Here is a 23,678-nt window from a genome sequence, read left to right as displayed (position 1 = left end):
AAAATATTGATTTCTCTCTGTGATACAAGGTTCAATCTATATATCAATTTGGTCAGAATAACTCTTTTGCTTTTCAACCTGTTGAATTCTCAATACTGTCACTGGCTTCAGAATATCAATACAGAGAAAACCATACAAAAATCTCTCCTAATTTTGAGGCAATATCCGCATTGCTCATTTAAAATCAAGGAGCCCCAGGGAATTCCGTGGCAGTCCCATGGTTAGGACTCTGCGTGTCCGCTGCAGGGAACCCGGGTTTGATCCCTGGTCGGGGAACTAAGATCCCACAAACTGAGGGGCGGGGCAAGAAAAAAATAATCAAGGAACCCCAAACTACAAGCTCCACATACACAAAATGGATCCATGTCTTTCCCTTTCAAATGGCTCCTCCTGTGATGCTCTGAATTTAGTGGAAGTCTCCAGCAGAAACTAATTTCATAGCTTTAGGGACGCGAGCAATACCTATAAACCTCTTTCTTGACAACTTGCCCAAGTCATCTTCACAAAAGAGAAAAAGTGCCTTCTACAGATCCCAATTCCATGCTATTCACATCTTTTTTAATTGTCACAATCACCTGATATTACTTCAAAATATGGTAAAATGCAATTTTATGCTCTCCTTTGCTGACTCCAGTTCAGTCTGGCCATTTCTACCTGAGAATGTTTAAACATGCTCACCTCCCTATATAACATATCATTTCAAATACGTAACTGCCGTCTCTCTAAGGACATAATGGACAAAAACTCATGACCGGCTCCCAAAAGCTTTACTCAAGGACTGAATTTCCCCTCCAGCACTATTGTCTTCAGTTTCAGTAATGATCTGCCACACGCTCTTCCCTTTTCACAGACGTTTTCTTAATATTCCATGTCTACTACATTTTTCAGAAATGTACTGTGATACATTTAAGTTATACACTCCTACACTTCTCCAAAATATCCAGATTGTTTCAGGACCTGATGTTTATTATTGCATAAATTCTGAGCTCCTCCAATAAAAGTACTAGGAAAACTTCCATTACATAAGTATTTACATGATAATTAGATATTTAATTACAATTACTATTATAACATTGTTTACTTTGAAGAAGATGCTCCCATGTCCTGTTTACCATCCTCTGGTAAGCCACTCACAATTTCACTAAGGACTCTGAGAGAAGTGAGTGAATTACCAAGTGAATACAGTCCAAATACACACATTTTATATTTTTCTCATAGGATTAGGAGAATTTTTATTCCTTACCCCAGCAAAGCAGAGCCTTGACATTCTGGAGTCACAGCTCATGAGCTGAAAAGGGCTGACAGTTGGGAAACATGAACTATTTATTGCAGAGGTTTTCAAAAAGAAAAACTCAATACTGTTAAAAGAAAAGACAAAATAATATTATTGATGAAGGAAAGGGTGTTGAAATAGATAAGGTGCTCACCAGGAGAAGGACAGTTTTGGTGGCTCTGGACTGAGGGGAGGATACAGAGCGTTGATCCTATGAATGTTTTGGACCCATAGTGAAAATACATACTATTTACATCTTTCTCATAAGGGCAGGGGAATTTGTATCCTTTTCCCAGCAAAGCAGAGCCTGGATATTCTGGAGTCACAACTCATGAGCAGAAAGGGGCTGACAGATGGGAAACATGAAGGGATTATTACAGAGATGTTGGAAATGAACAAATTAGCACTGTTCAAAAGACCCAAAATAATGTAACAGATGGAGGAAAGGGTGTTAAAATACACAAAGGTGCTCACTACGAGAAGGACAGTTTTGGTGGCTCTGGACTCAAGGGAGGATACGGAGGAGACACTGATCCTATGAATGTTTTGGACCCTCTGCTTATGCCTGTACAGGAGGAAAACCGTGGAACCGCTGGCCAAGATCATGAGCACAAAACATAAGACATCGGGGAAGGATAGCAATGCTGCATATAATGCGTCTCTGGTTTGGTCGTGACAAACAGCAGAACAGTGTCTGAAACTTTTTCTGTTTGTGATGCTCTTGTTTCTCAATATTCTACTCATGTACCTAGGATAAATGACATTTACCAACACGTTCAGGATCCAGCACAGGAAAATTGGAGGAACAAAGCACTTGAGAGCGTTCACTTTAGGCTTTGCCCACCTGGAGGTCCAGGGACTGATCTGATGGCCTGGAAGATGCTCAAGAGGCAGGTGATGCCAATGGACACTCCCCTGCCCACCGCACCAACATAGGGGAAAAATCTGCAAGTAAAATCACTGTCCATGTGGTGCCACCCAAAATTTCTCACTGTGGAATCCAGTAGAAAACAGAACCAAGATGTTGGCTGTTATCACATTCCTGACAATAAAATCTATGGTCCTCAGCCTATACCCAGTGCAACAAAGCAAGAAATAATGGTAAAGAATACAGAAATTCCCCAGGATTCCAAATATAGTCTGTAATAAAAAGGTCGTTCCTGGGCTTCCCTGGTGGCGCAGTGGTTGAGAGTCCGCCTGCCGATGCAGGGGACGCGGGTTCGTGCCCCGGTCCGGGAAGATCCCACATGCCGCGGAGCGGCTGGGCCTGTGAGCCATGGCCGCTGGGCCTGCACGTCCGGAGCCTGTGCTCCGCAACGGGAGAGGCCACAACAGTGAGAGGCCCGCATAACGCAAAAAAAAAAAAGGTCGTTCCTGCTGCCAAATCCCTCGCAGCCATGCTGTCAGGTCTCAGTGACTGATGGCTGTCTTCTGAGCTAGAGGATCCTGAATGAAAATACGAGGCATGGACTGCAGGTACCAGGACAACTGAAATCCAACATTCTCCACTTACCAATAATTCTTACTGTGAAGTAATTACTTAAAGTTTTCCTGTCATGTAAATGCTTCCAAGGGTTGAACGTATATCCACTAAAGAACACTTGCAATGTACTAATCACTAGGATGAAACTACACATGCGTTAACTTCTTTATTCCTCACAAATTCATGAGTCAGACGCTATTATATTCCTTATACAGATGAGGCAAACTTCGGCACTGAAAGGTGAAGTATTTCCTCTAAATTCACTCACTGGTTAGGGGCAGATGGTTAGTGAGGATTTGACCCTGGCTGGGGTGCATTTAATCCAGAAAACACTCAAATACTGGTCACCTGTGTTCTTCCAATAAGCCAGATCTAAATTTAGTTTTGCTTTTGCACCTTGCCATTTCAATTTATGTTGGTGGTATTTTATTTTAAAATGTTGGTAGTGACATGTTTCCACATATTGAAAAAGACTTATTCTATATGCAAATACAAACTCTGAATAAAGCTTTAGAGATTTAATTAAATGTAGATGTACTGACCGCAGTATAACTGCAGGTACCTGCCCCCATGACAAGGTGGATTTAATTAATACAAGAATGGCTCAGTATTAGGATGGAAGCTGAAAGACTCATTTACTTTCGTTCCTGGACAAAAGTACAATGGCACAAGTCACAGGAACTATGGGAAAGGAAACACTGATACCTGATTAATAAGTGCATGGTAGAAACAAAATTATTATTTTCAGATATGTATATATATTTATTAATACTTAAGTCAAATAAAAATATTAGCAGTACGGCAAGGTTTGCGAAAGATATGAAACTACAAGACACATGCAAAATCGAATGTTACGTGAGCCACTTGTGTACTGTATAAATGACATACATTTTTTGGATCAGTATTCTAATATTTAAAAGCAGCATAAATATCACAAGATATTTCAGAGCCTAAAAATGGTATCTGAAACATATAAAGTTCCACTTCTCTTAAATTCTGCTTCCCTAACTTTACGTGGGAAGAGCCTCTCCATAATCAATAGAGATACAATTATTAAATCTACTCAGCACTTCATACAGCAGTAGTTAGAGAAAACGTTTATAATATATTCCAGCAACGGCTGCTAAACACACTGTTTTTGCACAGGATCAGACGATTCCTACAGATTCATCCTACTCTTTGTTACAAGTCTGGAGTACTATGGCCGTACTTCTCAACCTAAAAACTATGTCTATGATTCCTGAAAAGTAGACTGGAACAGCAGATGGACTGGGGAAATACAGTCCTTAAGCACATGAAAAATCAGATGTCATTATCACTTGGATTAAACCACAAAAATCAGTTAGCGAGGATTACATACATTACATTAGGAGCCGTCAGGGATTGGTGAAGCCCTAGGACCCCAGCTCCCTTTACTATCTCAGTTCACACCTCAGGATTTATCCCACTTTCCTGCATGGCTTTGGTGCTGGACCAGGTTCATACACGGGACATTCCCTTTGTCCAATATGTTCGCTTACCAGATTCCTGATACAAATCCTACTTCTCATACCAATACAGAGAAAACCATCAACTTCTTCCTGCTGCCTGGATGGTGGGCTCAATGTGAAGGTCAAAGCAATCAGTACACGTGCGAGAGGGGTAGCTCCACCCTGAGATATGAGTTTGTGATCCTGTGACCTCACCTCCTCTCAGAACTGCAATTATCACTTCACCTGGAGCAGCACTGGCAGGAACAGGCTTGGGAGCTGTGATTATTTTTGAAAACAGTTTCCCAGTTGCTAATTACCAAGGACAATTATAAGTTTCTAGCCAATATGTCTTAAGAGGCTGTTGGAGGGTTTGTGACAAGCCACTTACTTTTCCATGATCTCTGGAGGCAGACAGGGCTCACATGTAGGGAGCAGGAAGTACTTAGGATTGACAGGTAAGAGACTGGCTGCAAGTATGTGTCTCAATGGAGGTTCTGCTTCACTGAGAAATTCTACCCAAGAGAGTTCTTTCCTAATTTCATACAACTGAGCTAGCTGCACCATCAATTAACATATCAGCAAAGAAATTTGTCCAAATATCTGAGAAGGTTTTCAAAACAGATACGAGTAACAAGAAACACGATGCCAACACTCTACATTAGATATCACTGCACTTATTTGCACAACTCAATATCAGTGAACATGTAAATTGTTAGGAAAATAAACTTCACTGATATTGACCTACAGTAGTTTTAGAAGCAGAAGTAGATAATATCCATAGAAGAAACAGAGAAGGTTCCAGAAGAGACCCTTGCAAATAAAAGCACCAGCATCAGATGGTTTTACCAGGGAGATTCTACTATTCCCATAACTGTCAGATAAGCCAATGCTACTCACTTAATTCAAGACCATCAAGAGGTCAATATGGTCCTCTACACTTACTATTGTGCAAAATTTTCATTAGGGAATTGTGATTGCTTTTTAAATTAAGAAATACATTCCCGGACTTCCCTGGTGGTGCAGTGATTAAGAATCCACCTGCCAATGCAGGGAACGTGGGTTCGAGCCCTGGGCCGGGAAGATCCCATGTGCCGCGGAGCAACTAAGCCCGTGCGCCGCAACTACTGAGCCTGCACTCTAGAGGCTGTGAGCCACAACTACTGAAGACGGTGCGCCTAGAGCCCGTGCTCAGCAACAAGAGAAGCCACTGCAATGAAAAGCCCTCACACCTCAACGAAGAGTAGCCCCCACTCACCGCAAGTAGAGAAAGCCTGCACGCAGCAACGAAGGCCCAATGCAGCCATAAATAAATAAATAAATGTATTTTTTTTTAAGTTAAAAAAAAAAAGAAATACCTTCTGGAAGGGTCAAGGAAAAAATATTTGTATGAGTTGAATTTCACTCCCAATTGTTAAGTCAGTTGTTAGAGCCATAATGGTGGACAACCCATCCCACATGCACACCCACACAAATTCAATTACACACACGTGCAGGGTCATTCACACACTCAAACATAGAGTCACACACATTCACATACTTATGCACACAATCACTCACATCCTCATACAGTTTCAACTGCACATTCACAAGCATTAATGCACACAATGAACACATGAAAATTCCCTCTCACATGTACAGATACACATAAATATAAACACATACACAGAAACTCAGAATTATACTCTTTCATAAAAGCACAGTCAACATGCACGAGTGTGTGTGAATGACATGATCTTACATAGAAAAATAGTTGTATCTCCAAACTTCTGGATGCCTGAAAGGGGGAGCCTTCCTACAATTTACATTTCTTCCAACCCTGCAACAATCACAAGGACAATATTTACTATAATGCACAGCACCTAAAATGTGCAGTGAACATTGCCACCCAATGTCAAGACACACTCTGGGAAATGCAGAGTCTTTGGGGGAGTGACTGTGTGAGGGTATGTGACAGAGTGGAGTACGAACAGGCCACAGGGAAAAGGAGCCATAAAGATAAGGGGGTGGTGAAGAGAGCCTGGGGGCAGGGGGCTATAGAGAGTACAGGGGAAGAGAGAAAGCAGAGAGAAAAAAGGCAGAGAGTTTTTAATGTTGGTTAAGTATTAAAGTGCAAGGCCAGGGATGAAAATATAAGTGGGCAAAGTGGAAGTTAAGATACTGGGAATATGGGGACCTGCGGGATAAGGGGTGCAGAGTCATGGGAACAAAAGTTCCAATGGGGATGAGAAGTTAATGGGCAAAAGTGAGCAAAGGTCAGTTGTGGGATGGGTTTCAAGAACACGGTGTAGGGAGAAGGTGACTTCAGATGGGGTAGGCAGGTCCTGGTAGAAGATAACAGTCCCAGTGAGATAGAGTGTAGGAAAGGGGATGGAGCCCAGGGGAAATAAGGGGCACAGGACATGAGAGACCTGGATAGGACAGCGGGCACTGAGGGAACCGAGGAGTCCAGGACAGAGGGTCAGGGATTACAGGGCTGAGGACAAGGGATGCAGCATGTGGACTGGGTCCATGGGGGTGATGATGAGAGGTGAGGGCCAAGGCAAGTGAGAGTGCAGGGGCACAGAAGGCACAGGGCGTGGGATGAGATCTCTGGACTGGGCGCAGATGGACAGCAAGAGGAAGGAGGGCGTGGGCGATGGACTGTGCTGGGCTGATGCAGCTGAGGAGGGTTAGACAGAGGTCCCTAGAGCAATGGTCATGGAGGGGTGGACATCAAAAAGGTCCCAGAATGGAGGTAGAGAGTGCAATACGGAAACCTAAAGGAGGTGGATGGAGGTCAGAGAGCAGGAGGAAGTTGAGTGGAGGCCTAAACATCACAGGGTGGAGATGAAGGATGTAGCAGGGGGAAGACAGGTAGGGTGAGAGCATGGATGAGTCAGGAGTGATGTAGGTGGCAGAGGGAGACTGGAGGCCTCTAACTGATTATGCCTTCCATCTAGTCTCTCATTTATGATCAAATCACAGCAGTCATCTATGGTTCCTTTTTTGTTTTTTTAATTTATTTTTGGCTGTGTTGGTTCTTCATTGCTGCACGTGGGCTTTTCTCTAGTTGCAGTGAGCGGGGGCTACCCTTCGTTGCATTGCGCAGGCTTCTCATTGCGGTGGCTTCTCTTGTTGCGGAGCACAGGTTCTAGGCACACGGGCTTCAATAGTTGTGGCTCTTGGGCTCAGTAGTTGTGGCTCGCAGGCTCTAGAGCACAGGCTCAGTAGTTGTGGCGCACGGGCTTAGTTGCACAGCAGCATGTGGGATCTTCCCGGACCAGGGCTCAAACCCATGTCCCCTGCATTGGCAGGTGGATTCTTAACCACTGCACCACCAGGGAAATCCTGGTTCCTTTTTTCAGTGACCTATATTTGACATATAACATTGTGTAAAGTTAAGGTGTACAATGTGTTGATTTCATGTCTTTATAAATTGTAATCTAATCACCATTGAGTGATAGCACCTGTATCACATCACATAATGATCACTTCCTTTAGGTCGTTAGAATGATTACACTGGATGAGTAAAACACAATATTGTGGACTATGCTCACTATACTGTGTGTTGGATCTCCAGGCCCTAGTTGCCTACTAATTTCAGCTTTGTCCCCTTAGACAACAACTCTTCTATTCTCCCACCTCCCACCCCTGGTAACCACACTTTACTCTGTTTTTATGAGTTTGGCTTCTTTAGATTCCACATATAAATGACATCACACAGTGTTTGTCTTTCTCTGTCTGAATAATCTCACGTAGCATGTCCTCAAGATCCATCCTTATTGTCTCAAATGGCAGGATTTCCTTCTTTGTCATGACAGAATAATATTCCATTCTGTGTGTATATTTTACAAATATATATTCAGTCATTCATTGCCAGACATTTAGGTTGTTTCCACATCTTGGAGGTTGTGAAAATGATGTAATAAACAAGGGATTGCTGATACCTCTTCAATAAGCTGTTTTCGTTTCTTATGGTTTTTAATTTCAGCTCATGGGCAAAAATCTTGCTCAGATAAAATATCCCTCAGTATCCTTCAATGGAATCTACAAGAGAGGATAGCATCGAAAATTTGGGGTGAACAACACTCAACAGTATTTTCTCTTTTCTTTCAGGGTACCGTGTATCAGATCAAACATGGTGGGTCTGACAGGACAGGCAGGGTGACGGAGAAAACGGGGGAGTGCATGGCTCAAGGGAACTAGATGTCCTTTTGAGGTTATGACAACGTTCTGGAACGAGACAGTGGTGATGGTTGCACAATACTGTGAATGTACTCTAGGTCACTGAATTGTACCCCTGAGAATGGTGAACTGCACATTATGTGTATTTTAACTCAATAATAATTTTTACAAAAAAAAAATCTGGACAGGATACAGCCAGGCTGAAGAATCTCCCAGTGGAAAAACCTGGGAAAATTTGAGCACCAAAAAGGAAAATTACAGTAATATTATATCACTTCAAATGAAAAGGAATCCTTGAATCCACTATCAAAAGATAAAAGAAAAACCTCTTCATTACCAAGCAATGGCAATTAATATACATATGAGATAGGAGAATGTTAAAAAATGATTTGCAATCATCATCTGATGATTCATTCAGATGAAATATCTACAGTGGATGCCAGAATAATTTGGTCAAAGTATTTAAGCTGTTCAGGCAACTTCAAGGTATCACTCCAGGGATCATTATCACTTACACAGGGAAAAGTCACCTTTAAAAAAAGTAAACCTAGTATGCAGTCATAACCAAATAATTGAACCCATCACCAATAACAGAAAATATCCCTAATCTGTGCCTCCAAGGTGATGCAATAAGAAGGTTCCACCGTCATCTGGGTGTAGAAGTTTTACTCAAATGTTAAACCTGAGTCTCAAGATGAGGCACACGATCAGAGAAATCTACACTGAAGGATGTTCTGCAAAACAGTGAGCGTGTATTCTTCAAAAGCGTATCACTGGGCTTCCCTGGTGGCGCAGTGGTTGAGAGTCCGCCTGCCGATGCAGGGGACATGGGTTCGTGCCCCGGTCCGGGAAGATCCCACATGCCGCAGAGCGACTGGGCCTGTGAGCCATGGCCGCTAGGCCTGCGCATCCGGAGCCTGTGCTCCACAACGGGAGAGGCCACAACGGTGAGAGGCCCGTGTACCGAAAAAAAAAAAAAAAAGTGTATCACTGAAGAAAAAAAGAGCTGCAAGTATTCTAGATTAAAGAAACTAAAGAATCAAGACAATGGAATGCAATCCTCGTACCATGACTGGATCCTAGATTTATGAAAGCAGATAGAAAACACATCATTGTCTCAGTGCGGGAAATCTGTTTATGGACTAACTATTCAATGATGGTGTCACAATAGCATTGATTTGTTAAGTATGATGGTTCTATTGTGTTAGATAAGAGAATGACCTCGAAATAAGGAGGTAAATATTCAGATATCAAAAGGCAAATTGTCAAAATGTGTACAAATTATTCTCACATGAAACAGCAAAAACAAACAGGTGAAAAAACTTGTGATAACAGTTATGTTTGCAAAAAATAGTAATGTTTGGTGAATCTAGATGAAGAGTATGCGGTAGGTTCAACGTTCTGTAGGTCTGTATTTCCTGCTGTATTTTAAAATTTCCACATGTTTAAATTTTTCAAAATGAAAAGTGATAATTAAATGAAAGGTGGGAGTATGTGGGTACACAGATGGTAGGGTATTACATTTTACAGCCAGTTGCAAGGGCAATTTAGCAATTATGCACCCACAGTGAGATTGTGAATCATGGTGGTGAAGCAGTCCCATCCCTCAGAACCACTGAGATAATCCATGTGTGTACAAGGCAACATGGCCAACTATCCACACCCCATGATGTGACAGCGGACATTCAACTCTTTAAATGTATAAACAGGGAGTGTTTTGACAAAGATGTCTCATTAATAATCTCCACTGAGAAAAGAGGAATCTCCAACACTGTTGGTGGGAATGTAAACTGGTGCAGCCACTATGGAAGACAGTACAGATGAGCCTTAAAAAATTAAAAATAGAGCTACCATATGATCCAGCAATCCCACTCATAAGCATATATCCAGAAAAAATGAAAACTCTAATTAGAAAGGATACATGCACCCCAATGTACACAGCAGCACTATTTGCAACAGCCAAGACATGGAAGCAACCCAAGTTTCCATCAACAGATGACCAGCTTAAGAAGATGTGGTGGGCTTCCTTGGTGGCACAGTGATTAAGAATCCGCCTGCCAACGCAGGGGACACGGGTTCGAGCCCTGGTCCAGGAAGATCCCACATGCCGCGGAGCAACTAAGCCCGTGCGCCACAACTACTGAGCCTGTGAGCCACAACTACTGAAGCCCACGCGCCTAGAGTCTGTGCTCTGCCAACAAGAGAAGCCACCGCAATCAGAAGCCTGCGCACTGCAAAGAGTAGCCCCTGCTTGTCGCAGCTAGAGAAAGCCCATGTGCAGCAATGAACACCCAACACAGCCAAAAATAAATTAAAAAAAAATTTTTTTAAGATGTGGCATATATACAATGGAACATTACTCAGACATAAAAAAGAGTGAATTATTGCCATTTGCAGCAACATGGATGGACTCACAGAATATCATACTAAGTGAAGTAAGTCAGACACAGAAAGACAATTATTATATGATATCACTTATATGTGGAATCTAAAAATAATACAAATGAATCTATATATAAAACAAAAAGACTCACAGACATAGAAAACAGATTTATGATTACCAAAGGGGAGAGTGGGGAGATGGATAAATTAGGAGTATGGGGTTAACAGAAAAACTATTATACATAAAATAGATAAGCAACAACGATTTACTGTATGGCACAGGGAACTAAATTCAATATCTTGTAATAACTGACAATGACAACTCATCTGAAAAAATATACCTAGATACATAACTGAATCACTTTGCTGTACACCTGAAACTAACACATTTTAAATCAACCATACTTCAAGTAAAAAATAAAAATTAAATTGAAAAATAATCTCCATTGAGTAAACCGTGATGTTTCAGACAATATTGTAGATCTACTTATATTGGACTAAAAATATCTTCATCACAGATCAGTGATTGAGGAGAGCAATTTAATTGGAGAATAAGTCCAGTGTGACAATATATGTGTAAACACTGACCAAAACAGAATACTTTAAAAAATTCATTTTTATGCCATTTCAGATATAATATTAAGTATACTCTAAAACTACACTTTAAAAAAAAGTAAACATAAAACTGAAGAAAACTGTTACACTTGAAGATCAAAATGGCATCAGCTGTGGGAGAATAAATGGGAATTTTACTTAACTTTATTGTTTTATTATTGTGTCGCTATGCGGACTGGATTTCTATTGTTGCTGAAACAAATTCCCATGCTATTAGCAGCCCCAAACAACACTCATTCATTTTCTCACAGGTCAGTAAGACAGAAGGCCAAGATCAAGTTGTCCGCTCTCCTGGGCTCTTAACGGGAGCCTCTGGGGGAGAATTCCTTCCAGGCTGATTCACGACTTTGGCAGAATTCTTCACAATCTCTATGCGGCTCCCTCTATCTTGAAAGCCAGCGTCAGCTCACTGACTCCCCCTCCTGTTTTCAATCTGTTCCTCTTCAGTTGCATCTAACGGGCCTTTCTCTTCTTTAGGGTCATGTGACTACACATGGCCTACCCAGATAATGCGTATAAGCTCCCTATTTTAAAGTCAGTTGACTAGTAACCTAAGGTACATCTGCAAAGTCCCTTTTGCCTGTAATGTAATATAAACCACTAAGGGGTAACACCAGGGGATGCAGATCCGCCTACACCACTAGGAGTTTTTTTCAATGAAAAGCATTTTTAATTGTGATCATATCCATAAAACTATTGCCAGTGGTTACTTCTCAGGACAGTATCACACAAGAAATAAACATTACCTACACATTTTTCTATTGTTTATTATGTTCTATTTCTTATATAAAGCATGTATTACATTTTAGAAATACTACAATAAATAAGGGGCATTTCATCAAATCAGTTTGGGGCATAAAAGTTGTTGAAGACACAGTACTGGGAAGGGGTCAGGTTTCCCGCTGCCAACGCTGAGGGCCCAGGACCAGTGTCAGACCCACCCCAGTCACTCCCCACGCCCGAGATTCCACTGGAAGGGTGAAAGAGAGATGCACGGTGTCACTCAACACTCTGCCTGTGCTTCTACTGTATGTTAAAAATTTCGTAGGAGTATTTTGTATGAGCAAGATTCTTGCCTCATGAGCTGAATGTAAAAAACGATCCATGAGTGATCTGTGACTCCACTGTGACCGAGGGTATTAATAATGGGGGACGAATTAGTGACCTCCAATCTGCCCCTGATACTCCATAGCCTTTATCTCCATCATGAATCCCTCTCCACCACTATGGCCCAGAGACCTTTACTCCATGACTCCTTAGGTCTTTATCCATCTCTTAGCACCTACCCCATCACACTCAAACCCTGGGATCTACATTTTCACCTACCCACTGTCACCTGACCCTTCTACTTCCATACCCCACCTCCATTCTACACCTACTTTGAATTTAGTTCCCTCTGTCAACTCTATACCTGCACCATGCCCTGCACTTCAGCCTTGTCTTCCACTGCCTTCCCCTTCCCCTTTGATCTATATTTTCCCCTGTTCTACTCACCTTGGCCCAATTCCCATTCCCTCTGTACCCCTCCCTCAAGAAACATCCCTTGTGAGTCAAATTTCTGGCACCTTTCTCTTAAAGAATCAAGCTTTATGTTTAGACAATATATTTCTCCCAAATCATCATATTCATGGCAGCTTTCCATACTGCTCAGGTTATCTTGCTTATCTTGGTGTCACTTCACCTTATCAGCAAATTCCCAGTCTTCATTTAGAAAAAGACCAACAAAACCATCCACTATCACCATACAGGAAAGTGTTAACTCAACAAACCTGGGTTGCTCAAAACCTGCAAATTTTAAACAAAGGGCTGTCTTCAGGATTGGCTCACTCCTGGAAGACAACCTCTGAGTCCTGGGAATATTCTCCTGGATAAGAGTGTTTTCTTATACTTGAGGCATTGGGCCATACTGGACCAGTGAGATCAGGTAAGTTTACCCTAACAATGGTGAAGGCCCATTTTTGCTCTGGAGGGCTGGGGTCTGAGTGAGACAGGCTGGGACCTGAAACCTGGGACCTGGGACCCTCTACTGCAGTACTTGCACCTGGACAAACATCTTCTCCAGCAAGAAAATACAAAGAAGCTATAAAGGACTAAAAATAACTGCGTACATGGGGAGTTGGGTAAATTATGAACAAGATACAAGAAGAGCAAAAGCCAACTGCCACTTCTGAGGAGTTGGGAGCAAAAGCAGGGTCCTGCCTGTGTGCCCTGCACAATGTACCACCAAGGCGGTGGGCAGCCCACCCAAGCCAGCCTCGAGCCCGAGCACTGGACCCACCCCTACCTTCACCCCATGTAAGGGACCAGCTCGCCCCGCTCAGGGAGCAAGCAAGGGAACCTGTTACTTGTTTTGGCCCCCTCAAGCTGCAGCACAAGTCCAAATAACACCTTGCCAAAATAATAAAAATTAAAATAAATATAAATAAATAAATAAAACCTTGCCAGAATTTCTTGTCTGGCCTCTATTTCTATTCAGGAGTCGAAGAACCCTGGTCGGTAACATGAGTAGCTGATGTCAGTCACAGGAGTGCTGCATGGCTACATGAATGGCCCCCAGTACAACCCGGCACCAAAGGCTCAGATGAGCTTCCTTGGTTGGCAACACTTCCCACGTATTGTCACGTATTTTTCAGGCAGAATTAAGCACACCTTATTGTGACTCCACTGGGAGGGGACATGTGGAAACTTACACCTGATTTTGTGGACTTCACCCCATGCACCTTTTCCCTTTGTTGATTCTAGCCTGTATCCTTTCACTGTAATAAAGTGTATTGGGAGTCCTCTATGTATCATCAAGCTTGAGGAGGGCCTTGGAGACCTCTGACCCAAACATGTTAAATAATAAAATATCTTCAGCAATGTCATCCTGTGGTAACAAGCTCTGTTACCAAGTCTAGGATCCCAGGCTAAAAAAATCCAACAGTGAATGTATTCTACATCTTAGGGGGTTAAAAAAATACACATACACACACACACACACACACACACACACACACACACATATTTAGGACATAGAGATGTTTTCTTTATGGGGCTCCTGTCAATATAAACAATGTAATACATTCAAAATCAGTGTGTCAGTACCATTCTGCATGTGAAATTGGTCAGCACCAGTTTCATGTGACTCTGGGAAATAAGTACTGTACCTATAAGAAAACCACCTAGAAGAGAACATAGGAAGAACATTCTGTGACATAAATTACAGCAGTATTTTTTTAACTTTATTGAAATCTAGTTGATTTCAGCAATATTTTTTTGAATCTGTCTTCTAAGGCAAATGAAATACAGGCAAATATAAACAAATAGGACACCTAATTAAACCTAAAAGCTATTGCACAGGAAAGGAAACTGACAAAATGAAAAGAAAACCTACAGAATGGGAGAAAATATTTGCAAATGATATGATTGACAAGGGTTTAATATCCAAATGATATGAACTCAATATCAAAAAACAAACAACCCAAACAAAAAATGAGTGGAAGACTGGAATAGACATTTTCCAAAGAAGACATACAAATGGATAACAGGCACGTGAAAAGATATTCAACATCGTTAGTCATTAAAAATGTAAATGAAAACAATGAAATATCACTTCATACCTGTCAGAATAGCTATCATTAAAAAGTTTACAAACAGGGACTTTCCCTGGTGGTGCAGTGGATACGACTCCGTGCTCCCAAATGTAGGGGACCCGGGTTCAATCCAAAGTGAGGGAACTAGATCTCACATGCATGCCCCAACTAAGGAGCCCACGTGCTGCAACTAAGACCCAGTGCAACCAAATAAATAAATATCAAAAAGTTTACAAACAGAAATGTTGGCCAGTTTATACAGAAAAGGGAACCCTTGTACACTGTTGGTGGCAATGTAAATTGGTGCAGCCACTATGGAAAACACTATGGAAGATCTTCAAAAACACTCAAAATAGCACTACCATATGATCCAGCAATGACACACCTGAGTATATATCTAAAACAAAACAAAAACACTAATTCAAAAAGTAATATGCCCGCCAACATTTAGAGCAGCATTTTTTTTACAATAGCCAAGGTATGGATCCAAACTGAGCTACCAACAGATGAATCGATAAAGAAGAGGTGGTATATATATTGAATACAGTGAAATAATGCTCAGCCATTAAAGAGAATAAAATTTTGCCATTGCAACAACATGGATGGACATGGAGGTTATTATGCTTAGGGAAATAAGTCAAACACAGAAAAACAAATACTATACGATATCACTTTTCTGTGGAATCTAAAAAATAGAACAAACTAGTGAATATAACAAAGAAGAAACAGATTCGCAGATACAGAAAACAAACTAGTGGTTATCAGTGGGGAGAGGGAAGGGAGCAGGGACAATACAGGAATAGGGGATTGAGAGATGCAAACTACTATGTGTAAATAAATAAGATACAAGGATATATTGTACAATGCAGGAAATATAGCCAATATGTTATAATAACTATAAATGGAATATAACCTTTAAAAATTGTGAATCACTATGTTGTACTCAAACATACTATAAATCAAATATACTTCATTTTTCAAATTAAATTAAATTAAAAATTTAGAAGTTGAAACAAAAGTAAATTAAAAATTAAACAAGTAAATAAATAAATTCCTCTTTGGAGCCTTCTGGAAAAAAAGAGATACAGTGAATAGATTACTGTCTCAATATCCTTATATTGTAAAGGTGGGATAACAATATTACATAAAATGACACTGTGATTAGCTTTTAAATGTATGCTAAATTTCTAGGTAAAAGCTAACACATACTAAGTACACAGCTTTCAAAGAAAAGATCAATTATAAGGTAGAATTATATTTAAAAATTAATGGAGGGCTTCCCTGGTGGCACAGTGGTTGAGAGTCCGCCTGCCGATGCAGGGGACACGGGTTCATGCCCCACTCTGGGAAGATCCCACATGCCGTGGAGCGGCTGGGCCGTGAGCCATGGCCACTGAGCCTGCACGTCCAGAGCCTGTGCTCCGCGACGGGAGAGGCTACAACAGTGAGAGGCCCACGTACCACACACACAAAAAAAATTAATGGAAAAAAAGTTACAGATAGAAAAGAAAATAAACTCTACTGATACACAAACATATCAATTATTATAGTAAATGTAAGTAGACTAATTTCTTAATCAAACTTTCGTAACTATAGTTATTAGATGTTTTTTCAAAAGATATGGCCAAATAATAGGATTAAAGTAGGAAAATGAAAAATACATTTTATGGAATTGTAACAAAAAACTAGCATGGCAATATACTCTTCAGATAATGCATACTTTAAGATTTTTCACTACTGTAGTTAGTGCTATTTTAAATTTTTCTCAAAGTACAACTTCCTAATGTTATTGATAAATAACAAACATGATTGACTTTATATTTATATGTCTGTATATATACACACAGGTCACAAGCAGACATATATACACATTAGTAGGTAGGTGTGTGTCTGCATTTTCTTCTTGCTTCATGATCCACTTTGTGGTAAATATTGAAGTGTTTCATGTGAGCTAAATATATTGGTTTCTCGTTGGGGTACAAGGTTCAATCTGTATATCCACTGGGTCAGAATAATTACTTTCTTTTTCAAACTGTTGAATTCTCAATATTTTCATTGGCTTCAGAATGTCAATACAGAGAAAACCATGTAAAAATCTCTCCTAAAACTGAGGCAATACCCCACTTTACTCCTTGGAAATTGTGTAGCCACAAACTCCACATACACAGAATGTCTTTCCCTTTCAAATGGCTCTTCCTGTGGTGCTCTGAATTTAATGAAAGTCTCCACTGTAAACTAATTTCATGGCTTTGGAGACATGAGCATGTACCTGTCAACCTCTTTCTTACCAATATGTCCAAGTCATCTTCACAAAAGAGAGAAAATTATTCTGCCTTCTACAGATCCCAGTTAGGTACAATTCACATCTTTTTCAATTGTCACAATCATCTGATGTTGTTTAAAAACACAGTAAAATGGGGCTTCCCTGGTGGCGCAGTGGTTAAGAGTCCGCCTGCCGATGCAGGGGACACAGGTTTGTGCCCCGGTCCCAGTCCGGGAGGATCCCACATGCCGCGGAGCGGCTGGGCCCGTGAGCCATGGCCGCTGAGCCTGCGCATCCGGAACCTGTGCTCCGCAGCGGGAGAGGCTGCAGCAGGGAGAGGCCCGCGTACCGCAAAAAGAAACAAACAAAAAAACACAGTAAAATGTAATTTTATGCTCTACTTTGCCCTACTTTAGTTCAATCTGGCCATTTCTATCTGAACATATTTAAACATGCTCATCTCGCCACAAAACACCGTATTTCAAATCAATGACTGTCTTCATTCTAAGGATATAATGGACAAAACTCATGACTAGCTTCCAAAAGCATTACTCAAGGACTGAGTTTCCCCTCCAGTGCTATTATCTTCAGTTTCAGTAATGACCTGCCACATGCTCTTCCATTTTCACGAACCTTTTCTTAATATTTCATGTCTACTTCATTTCTGGGAAATTTATGGTGATAGTTTTAAGTTACACACTAATATACTTCTCCATAACATCCAGATTGCTTGAGGACCTGGTGTTTATTACTGCATAAATTCTGAATTCCTCCACTGCAACACTAGCAAAACATCCGTTACAGAAGTATTTACATGATAATTACATAACACTTCATTACAATCACTATTGTAACATTGTTTACTTTGAAGACGTTCCCATGTCCTGTTTACCATCTTCTGGTAAGCCACTGACAATTTTACTTAAGACTCTGAGAAAAGAGAGTGAATTATCAAATGAATATAGTGCAAATACATACAATTTACATCTTTCTCATAAAGGTAGGGGATTTTGTATTCCTTTTCCCAGCAAAACAGAGCCTGGATATTCTGGAGTCACGACTCATGAGGAGAAAGGGGCTGATAGCTGGGAAACAAAGTGATTATTGCAGACACGTTCAAAAGGAACAAACTAGGATTGTTCAAAAGACCCAAAATAATATAACAGATGGAGGAAAGAATGTTAAAATTAACAAAGGTGATCACCAAGAGAAGGATGGTTTTCGTGGCTCTGGACTCAGGGGAGGATGTGGAGGAGACACTGATCCTATGAATGTGTTGGACCCTCTGCTTATGCCTGTACAGGATGAAAACCGTGGAGCCACTGGTCCAGGTCATGAATACAAAACGTAAGACATCAGGGAAGGATAGCAATGCTGCATATAATAAGTCTCCGGTTTGGTCATGGCGAACAACAAAACAATGAAACTTTTTCTGTTTGTGATGCTTTTGTTGCTCAATATTCCAGTCATATATAGGGGATAAATGATATTTACCAGCATGTTCATGATCCAGCACAGGATAACTGAAACAATAACACACTTGAGAGCTTTCACTTTAAGCTCTGCCCACCTAGAAGTCCTGGGACTGATCATGATGGCCTGGAAGACACTCAAGAAGCAGGTGGTGGCAATGGACACACCCCTGCCCACTCCGCGAACATAGGGGAAAATTTTGCAGGCAAAAATCACTGTCCATGTGGTGCCACCCATAATTTCTCACTGTATTGTGAAATCCGTCAGAGAACAGAACCAACATTTTGGCTACAATCAGGTTCTTGACAATCAAACCTATGGTCCTCAGCCTAAACCCAGTGCAATAAGGGAAGAGATAATGGTAAAAAAGAGAGAAATTATCTCCAAAGAAGATATACAGATTGCCAACAAACAAATGAAAGGATGCTCAACATCACTAATCATTAGAGAAATGCAAATCAAAATTACAATGAGGAATCACCTCACACTGGTCAGAATGGCCATCATCAAAAAATCTACAAACAATAAATGCTGGAGAGGGTGTGAGACAAGAGAACCCTCTTGCACTGTTGGTGGGAATGTAACTTGATACAGCCACTATGGAGAACAGTATGGAGGTTCCTTAAAAAACTAAAAATAGAACTACCATATGATCCAGCAATCCCACTAATGGGCATATACCCTGAGCAAACCATAATTCAAAAAGAGTCATGTACCACAATGTTCATTGCAGCACTATTTACAATTGTCAGGACATGGAAGCAACCTAAATGTCCATTGACAGATGAATGGATAAAGAAGATGTGGCACATATATACAATGGAATATTACTCAGCCATAAAAAGAAACGAAATTGAATTATTTGTAGTGAGATGGACAGACCTAGAGTCTGTCATACACAGTGAAGTAAGTCAGAAAGAGAAAGACAAATACCATATGCTACACATATATACGGAACCTAAAAAAAAATGGTTCTGAAGAACCTAGGGGCAGGAAAGGAATAAAGACGTAGATGCAGAGAATGGACTTGAGGACACAGGGAGGGGGAAGAGTAAGCTGGGACGAAGTGAGAGAGTGGCATGGACATATATACACTACCAACTGTAAAATAGATAGCTAGTGGGAAGCAGCCACATAGCACAGGGAGATCAGCTCGGTGCTTTGTGACCACCTAGAGGGGTGGGATAGGGAGGGTGGGAGGAAGATTCAAGGGGGAGGGGATATGGGGATTATATGTATACGTATAGCTGATTCACTTTGTTATACAGCAGAAACTAACACAATAATGTAAAGCAATTATACTCCAATAAAAATGTTTAAAAAAAAAAGAGAGAGAGGGAAATTCCCCAGCATTCCAAATACTGTCGGTAATAATAAGATAGATCCTGCTGTCAAATCCCTGGCAGCCATGTTATCAGGTCTCACTGACTGATGCTTGTCTTCTGAGCTAGAAGATCCTGAATGCGAATATGAGGCATGGACCACATGTACCAGGTCAACTGAAATCCAACATTCGGCACTTAACAATAGCCTTACTTTGAAATATAGTCTTCCTGTCATGTCAAGGCATCCAAGGGTTGAACGTATAACCATTAAAGAACACTTACAATGTATGACTCACTGCTATGAAAGCCACACATGTGGTAACATCTTTATTCCTCACGAATTCCTGAAGCAAACACTTATCTTCCTTATAAAGATGAGGCAAACACTGACACATAAGAGGTTAAGTGTTTCCATCCTAATACTGAGCCATTCTTGCATTTATTAAATCCAAATTGTCATGGGTGGGTACCTGCAGTTTTATGCTGCAGTCGGTGCATTTACATTTTTTTTTAAGATTTTTTTTTAAGGTCTAAATTGACTCACTGGTTGGCAGCAGGTGGATAGTGGGATTTGACCCTGACTGGGCTGGTTACAATGACAGTGCATTTAATCCAGAATATACTCAAATACTAGTCACCTGTGTTCTTCAAATAAACCAGATCTAAATTTAGTTTTGCTTGTACACCTTGTCATTTCAATTTAGGTTGCTGATATTTTATTTAAAAATGTAGTTAATAAATAAGTGGAAACTTGTCATTAAGACTTATTTTATTGCCAAATACAAACTTTGAATAAAGCTGTAGAAATCTTACTTAAATGTAAATGCACAGGGGGCTTCCCTGGTGGAGCAGTGGTTAAGAATCCACCTGCCAATGCAGGCGACATGGGTTCAAGCCCTGGTCCAGGAAGATCCCACATGCCGCGGAGCAACTAAGCCCATGTGCCACAACTACTGAGCCTGTGCTCTAGAGCCCGCAAGCCACAACTACTGAGCCCGCGTGCCACAGCTACTGAAGCCCACACGCCTAGAGCCTGTGCTCCGCAACAAGAGAAGCCACTGCAATGAGAAACCCGCGCACTGCAACGAAGAGTAGACCCCGCTCACCACAACTAGAGAAGGCCCGCGCATAGCAACAAAGACCCAACGCAGCCAAAAAATAGACAGAGGGGCTTCCCTGTGGCGCAGTGGTTGAGAGTCCGCCTGCCGATGCAGGGGACACGGGTTTGTGCCCCAGTCCGGGAAGACCCCACATACTGAGGAGCGGCTGGGCCGGTGAGCCATGGCCGCTGAGCCTGCGCGGCCGGAGCCTGTGCTCTGCAACGGAAGAGGCCACATCAGTGAGAGGTCCGCGTACTGCAAAAAAAAAAAAAATAGATAAAGAAAATAAAAATCTTAAAAAAAAAATGTAAATGCACCGACTGCAGTATAAAACTGCAGTTACTCACCCATGACAATTTGGATTTAATAAATGCAAGAATGGCTCATGGAAACAAAAAGATTCATTTACTTCCATTCCAGGACAAAAGTACAAATGTCCTAAGTCACTGGAACTATGGGACAGGAAACACTGATGCCTGATTAATAGTGCACAGTAGAAACAAATTATTACTGATTTCAGACCATATGCATAACTATTTATTAATACCCAAGTCAAATAAAAGTATTAGCAGTAAGGCAAGATTTGTGAAAGATATGAAAATACAAGACACATGCAAAATCGAATGTTAAGGTGAGCAACTTGTGCATATATAAATGCCATACATTTTCTGGATCAGTATCATAATATTTAAAAGCAGCAGAAATATCACAGGATACATTTAAGCCTAAAAATGGTATCTGAAACTTACAAAGTTCTACTTTTCTTAAATGCTACTGCCCTTTTAGTGAGAAGACTCTCTCCATAATCAATAAAGACACAATTATTAAATCCTCTGGGAGGGAGGCTCAAGAGGGAGGGGATATGGGGACATATGTACGCATATGGCTGATTCACTTTGGTGTACAACAGACACTAACACAGTATTGTGAAGCAATTATACTCCAATAAAGATTTTTTTAAATAAATAAATAAATAAATCTGCTAAGCAATTCATACAGCCAGAGTTAGAGAAAGCATTTACATTCCAACAAGGGCTGCTAGACACACTGTTTCTGCACAGGATCAGCTGAGTCCTGTAGATTCATCCCAGTATTTGTTACAAGTATGGAGGTATAACGGGCTCACCTCTGAAACCTGAAATTTATGTCTGCAATTTTTGTAAAGTAGACTGAACAGCAGACTGAATTGGGAAATACAGTCCTTAAGCACATGAAAAATCAGATTTCATCATCACTTGCATTAAACCACAACAATCACTGTCAGTGAGAAATACATACATTACGTTAGGAGCCATCGGGGGTTGGTGAAAGGTCTAGGACCCCATCTCTCTTGACTATCTCAGTTCATGCCTTAGGATTTATCCCACCGTCCTGTGTGGTTTTGGTGCTGGACCAGGTTCATACACGGGAGAGTCCCTTTATCCAATATGTTCACTTCCCAATTTCCTGCACAAATCCTTCCTTTATAGATTCCACCTCCCTAATGAATAGAGAAAACCCACCGCCTTTTTCCTGCTGCCTGGATGGTGGGCTCAACGCGAAGGTCAAAGCAATCAGTACACATGCGAGAGGGGTAGCTCCACCCTGAGATATGAGTTTGTGATCCTGTGACCTCCCCTCCCCTCAGAACTGCAATTATCATTTCACCTGGAGCAGCAGTGGCAGGAACAGGCTTGGGAGCTGTGATTATTTTTTAAAATATTTTCCTAGTTGCTAATTACCAAGAACAATGATCACTTTCTAGCTAATATATCTTAAGAGACTATTGGCGTGTTTGTGACCGATGCTTACTTTTCCATGATCCCTGGAGGCAGACAGGGCTCCTATGTAGGGAGCAGGAAGTACTTAGGTTTGACACGTAAGGGACTGGCTGCAAGTACATGTCTCAATGCAGGTTCTGCTTCACTGAGAAATTCTACCCAGGACGGTTCTTTCCTAATTTCATACACTAAGCTGGACCATCAATTAAGGTATGAGCAATGAAGTGGAATCTGTCCAAGTATCTGAGAAGGATCTAAAAAGAGATACAAATAACAAGAACATGATGCCAATGTCTATATTAGATGTCATTGCACTCATTTGTACAACTCAATATCAATGAATCTGTAAATTGTTAGGAAAACAAATTTTACTGACATTGACCCTCATTAACGATAGGAAGCAGAAGCAGACTAATATCCATAGAAGAAAGAAAGAAGGTTCTAAAAGAGACCCTTGGGGGGTGGGGTGAGGAAAAAAAATAATAAAAGAGACCCTTGCAAATAACAGCACCAGGATCAGATGGTTTAAGAGGGAGATTCTACTATTCCTGTTACTGCCAGATAAGTCAATGCTACTCACTTAATTCAAGACCATCAAATGGTCAACAAAGTCCTCCACACTTGCTTTTGTGCAAAACTTTGAGTAAGGAATTATGATTACCCCTTAAATTAAGAAATATATATCTGATGAGTCAAGAAGGGAAATATATATATATATATTATGGTTGAAATTAATTCTTCAGGTTTTCCTATACACAAATCAACTCTTTGATCAAGGTTCACTATGCAGTGATTC

General features: G+C 40.9%; 2 pseudogenes across 2 annotated transcripts; both read right to left on the bottom strand.

Moving 5' to 3' along the window:
• Window positions 1-1,534: 1,534 nt before the first annotated feature.
• LOC307066922 (vomeronasal type-1 receptor 4-like) lies at window positions 1,535-5,821 on the bottom strand (annotated as a pseudogene). The gene is made up of 2 exons: window positions 5,786-5,821; window positions 1,535-2,413 (listed from the first exon to the last, which is right to left on the bottom strand). The product of its transcript is annotated as a vomeronasal type-1 receptor 4-like (transcript).
• A 6,411-nt stretch (window positions 5,822-12,232) lies between these two features.
• On the bottom strand, window positions 12,233-20,107 carry LOC307066921 (vomeronasal type-1 receptor 4-like; annotated as a pseudogene). The gene is made up of 4 exons: window positions 20,041-20,107; window positions 18,210-18,873; window positions 18,089-18,154; window positions 12,233-12,359 (listed from the first exon to the last, which is right to left on the bottom strand). The product of its transcript is annotated as a vomeronasal type-1 receptor 4-like (transcript).
• Window positions 20,108-23,678: the final 3,571 nt, after the last annotated feature.

The sequence above is a fragment of the Hyperoodon ampullatus genome (assembly GCF_949752795.1).
Source record: "Hyperoodon ampullatus genome assembly, chromosome: 18".
NCBI classification, from domain to species: domain Eukaryota; kingdom Metazoa; phylum Chordata; class Mammalia; order Artiodactyla; family Ziphiidae; genus Hyperoodon; species Hyperoodon ampullatus.
Note: the sequence above shows the minus strand (reverse complement) of the source record. Positions and strands in the feature narration are given on the sequence as shown.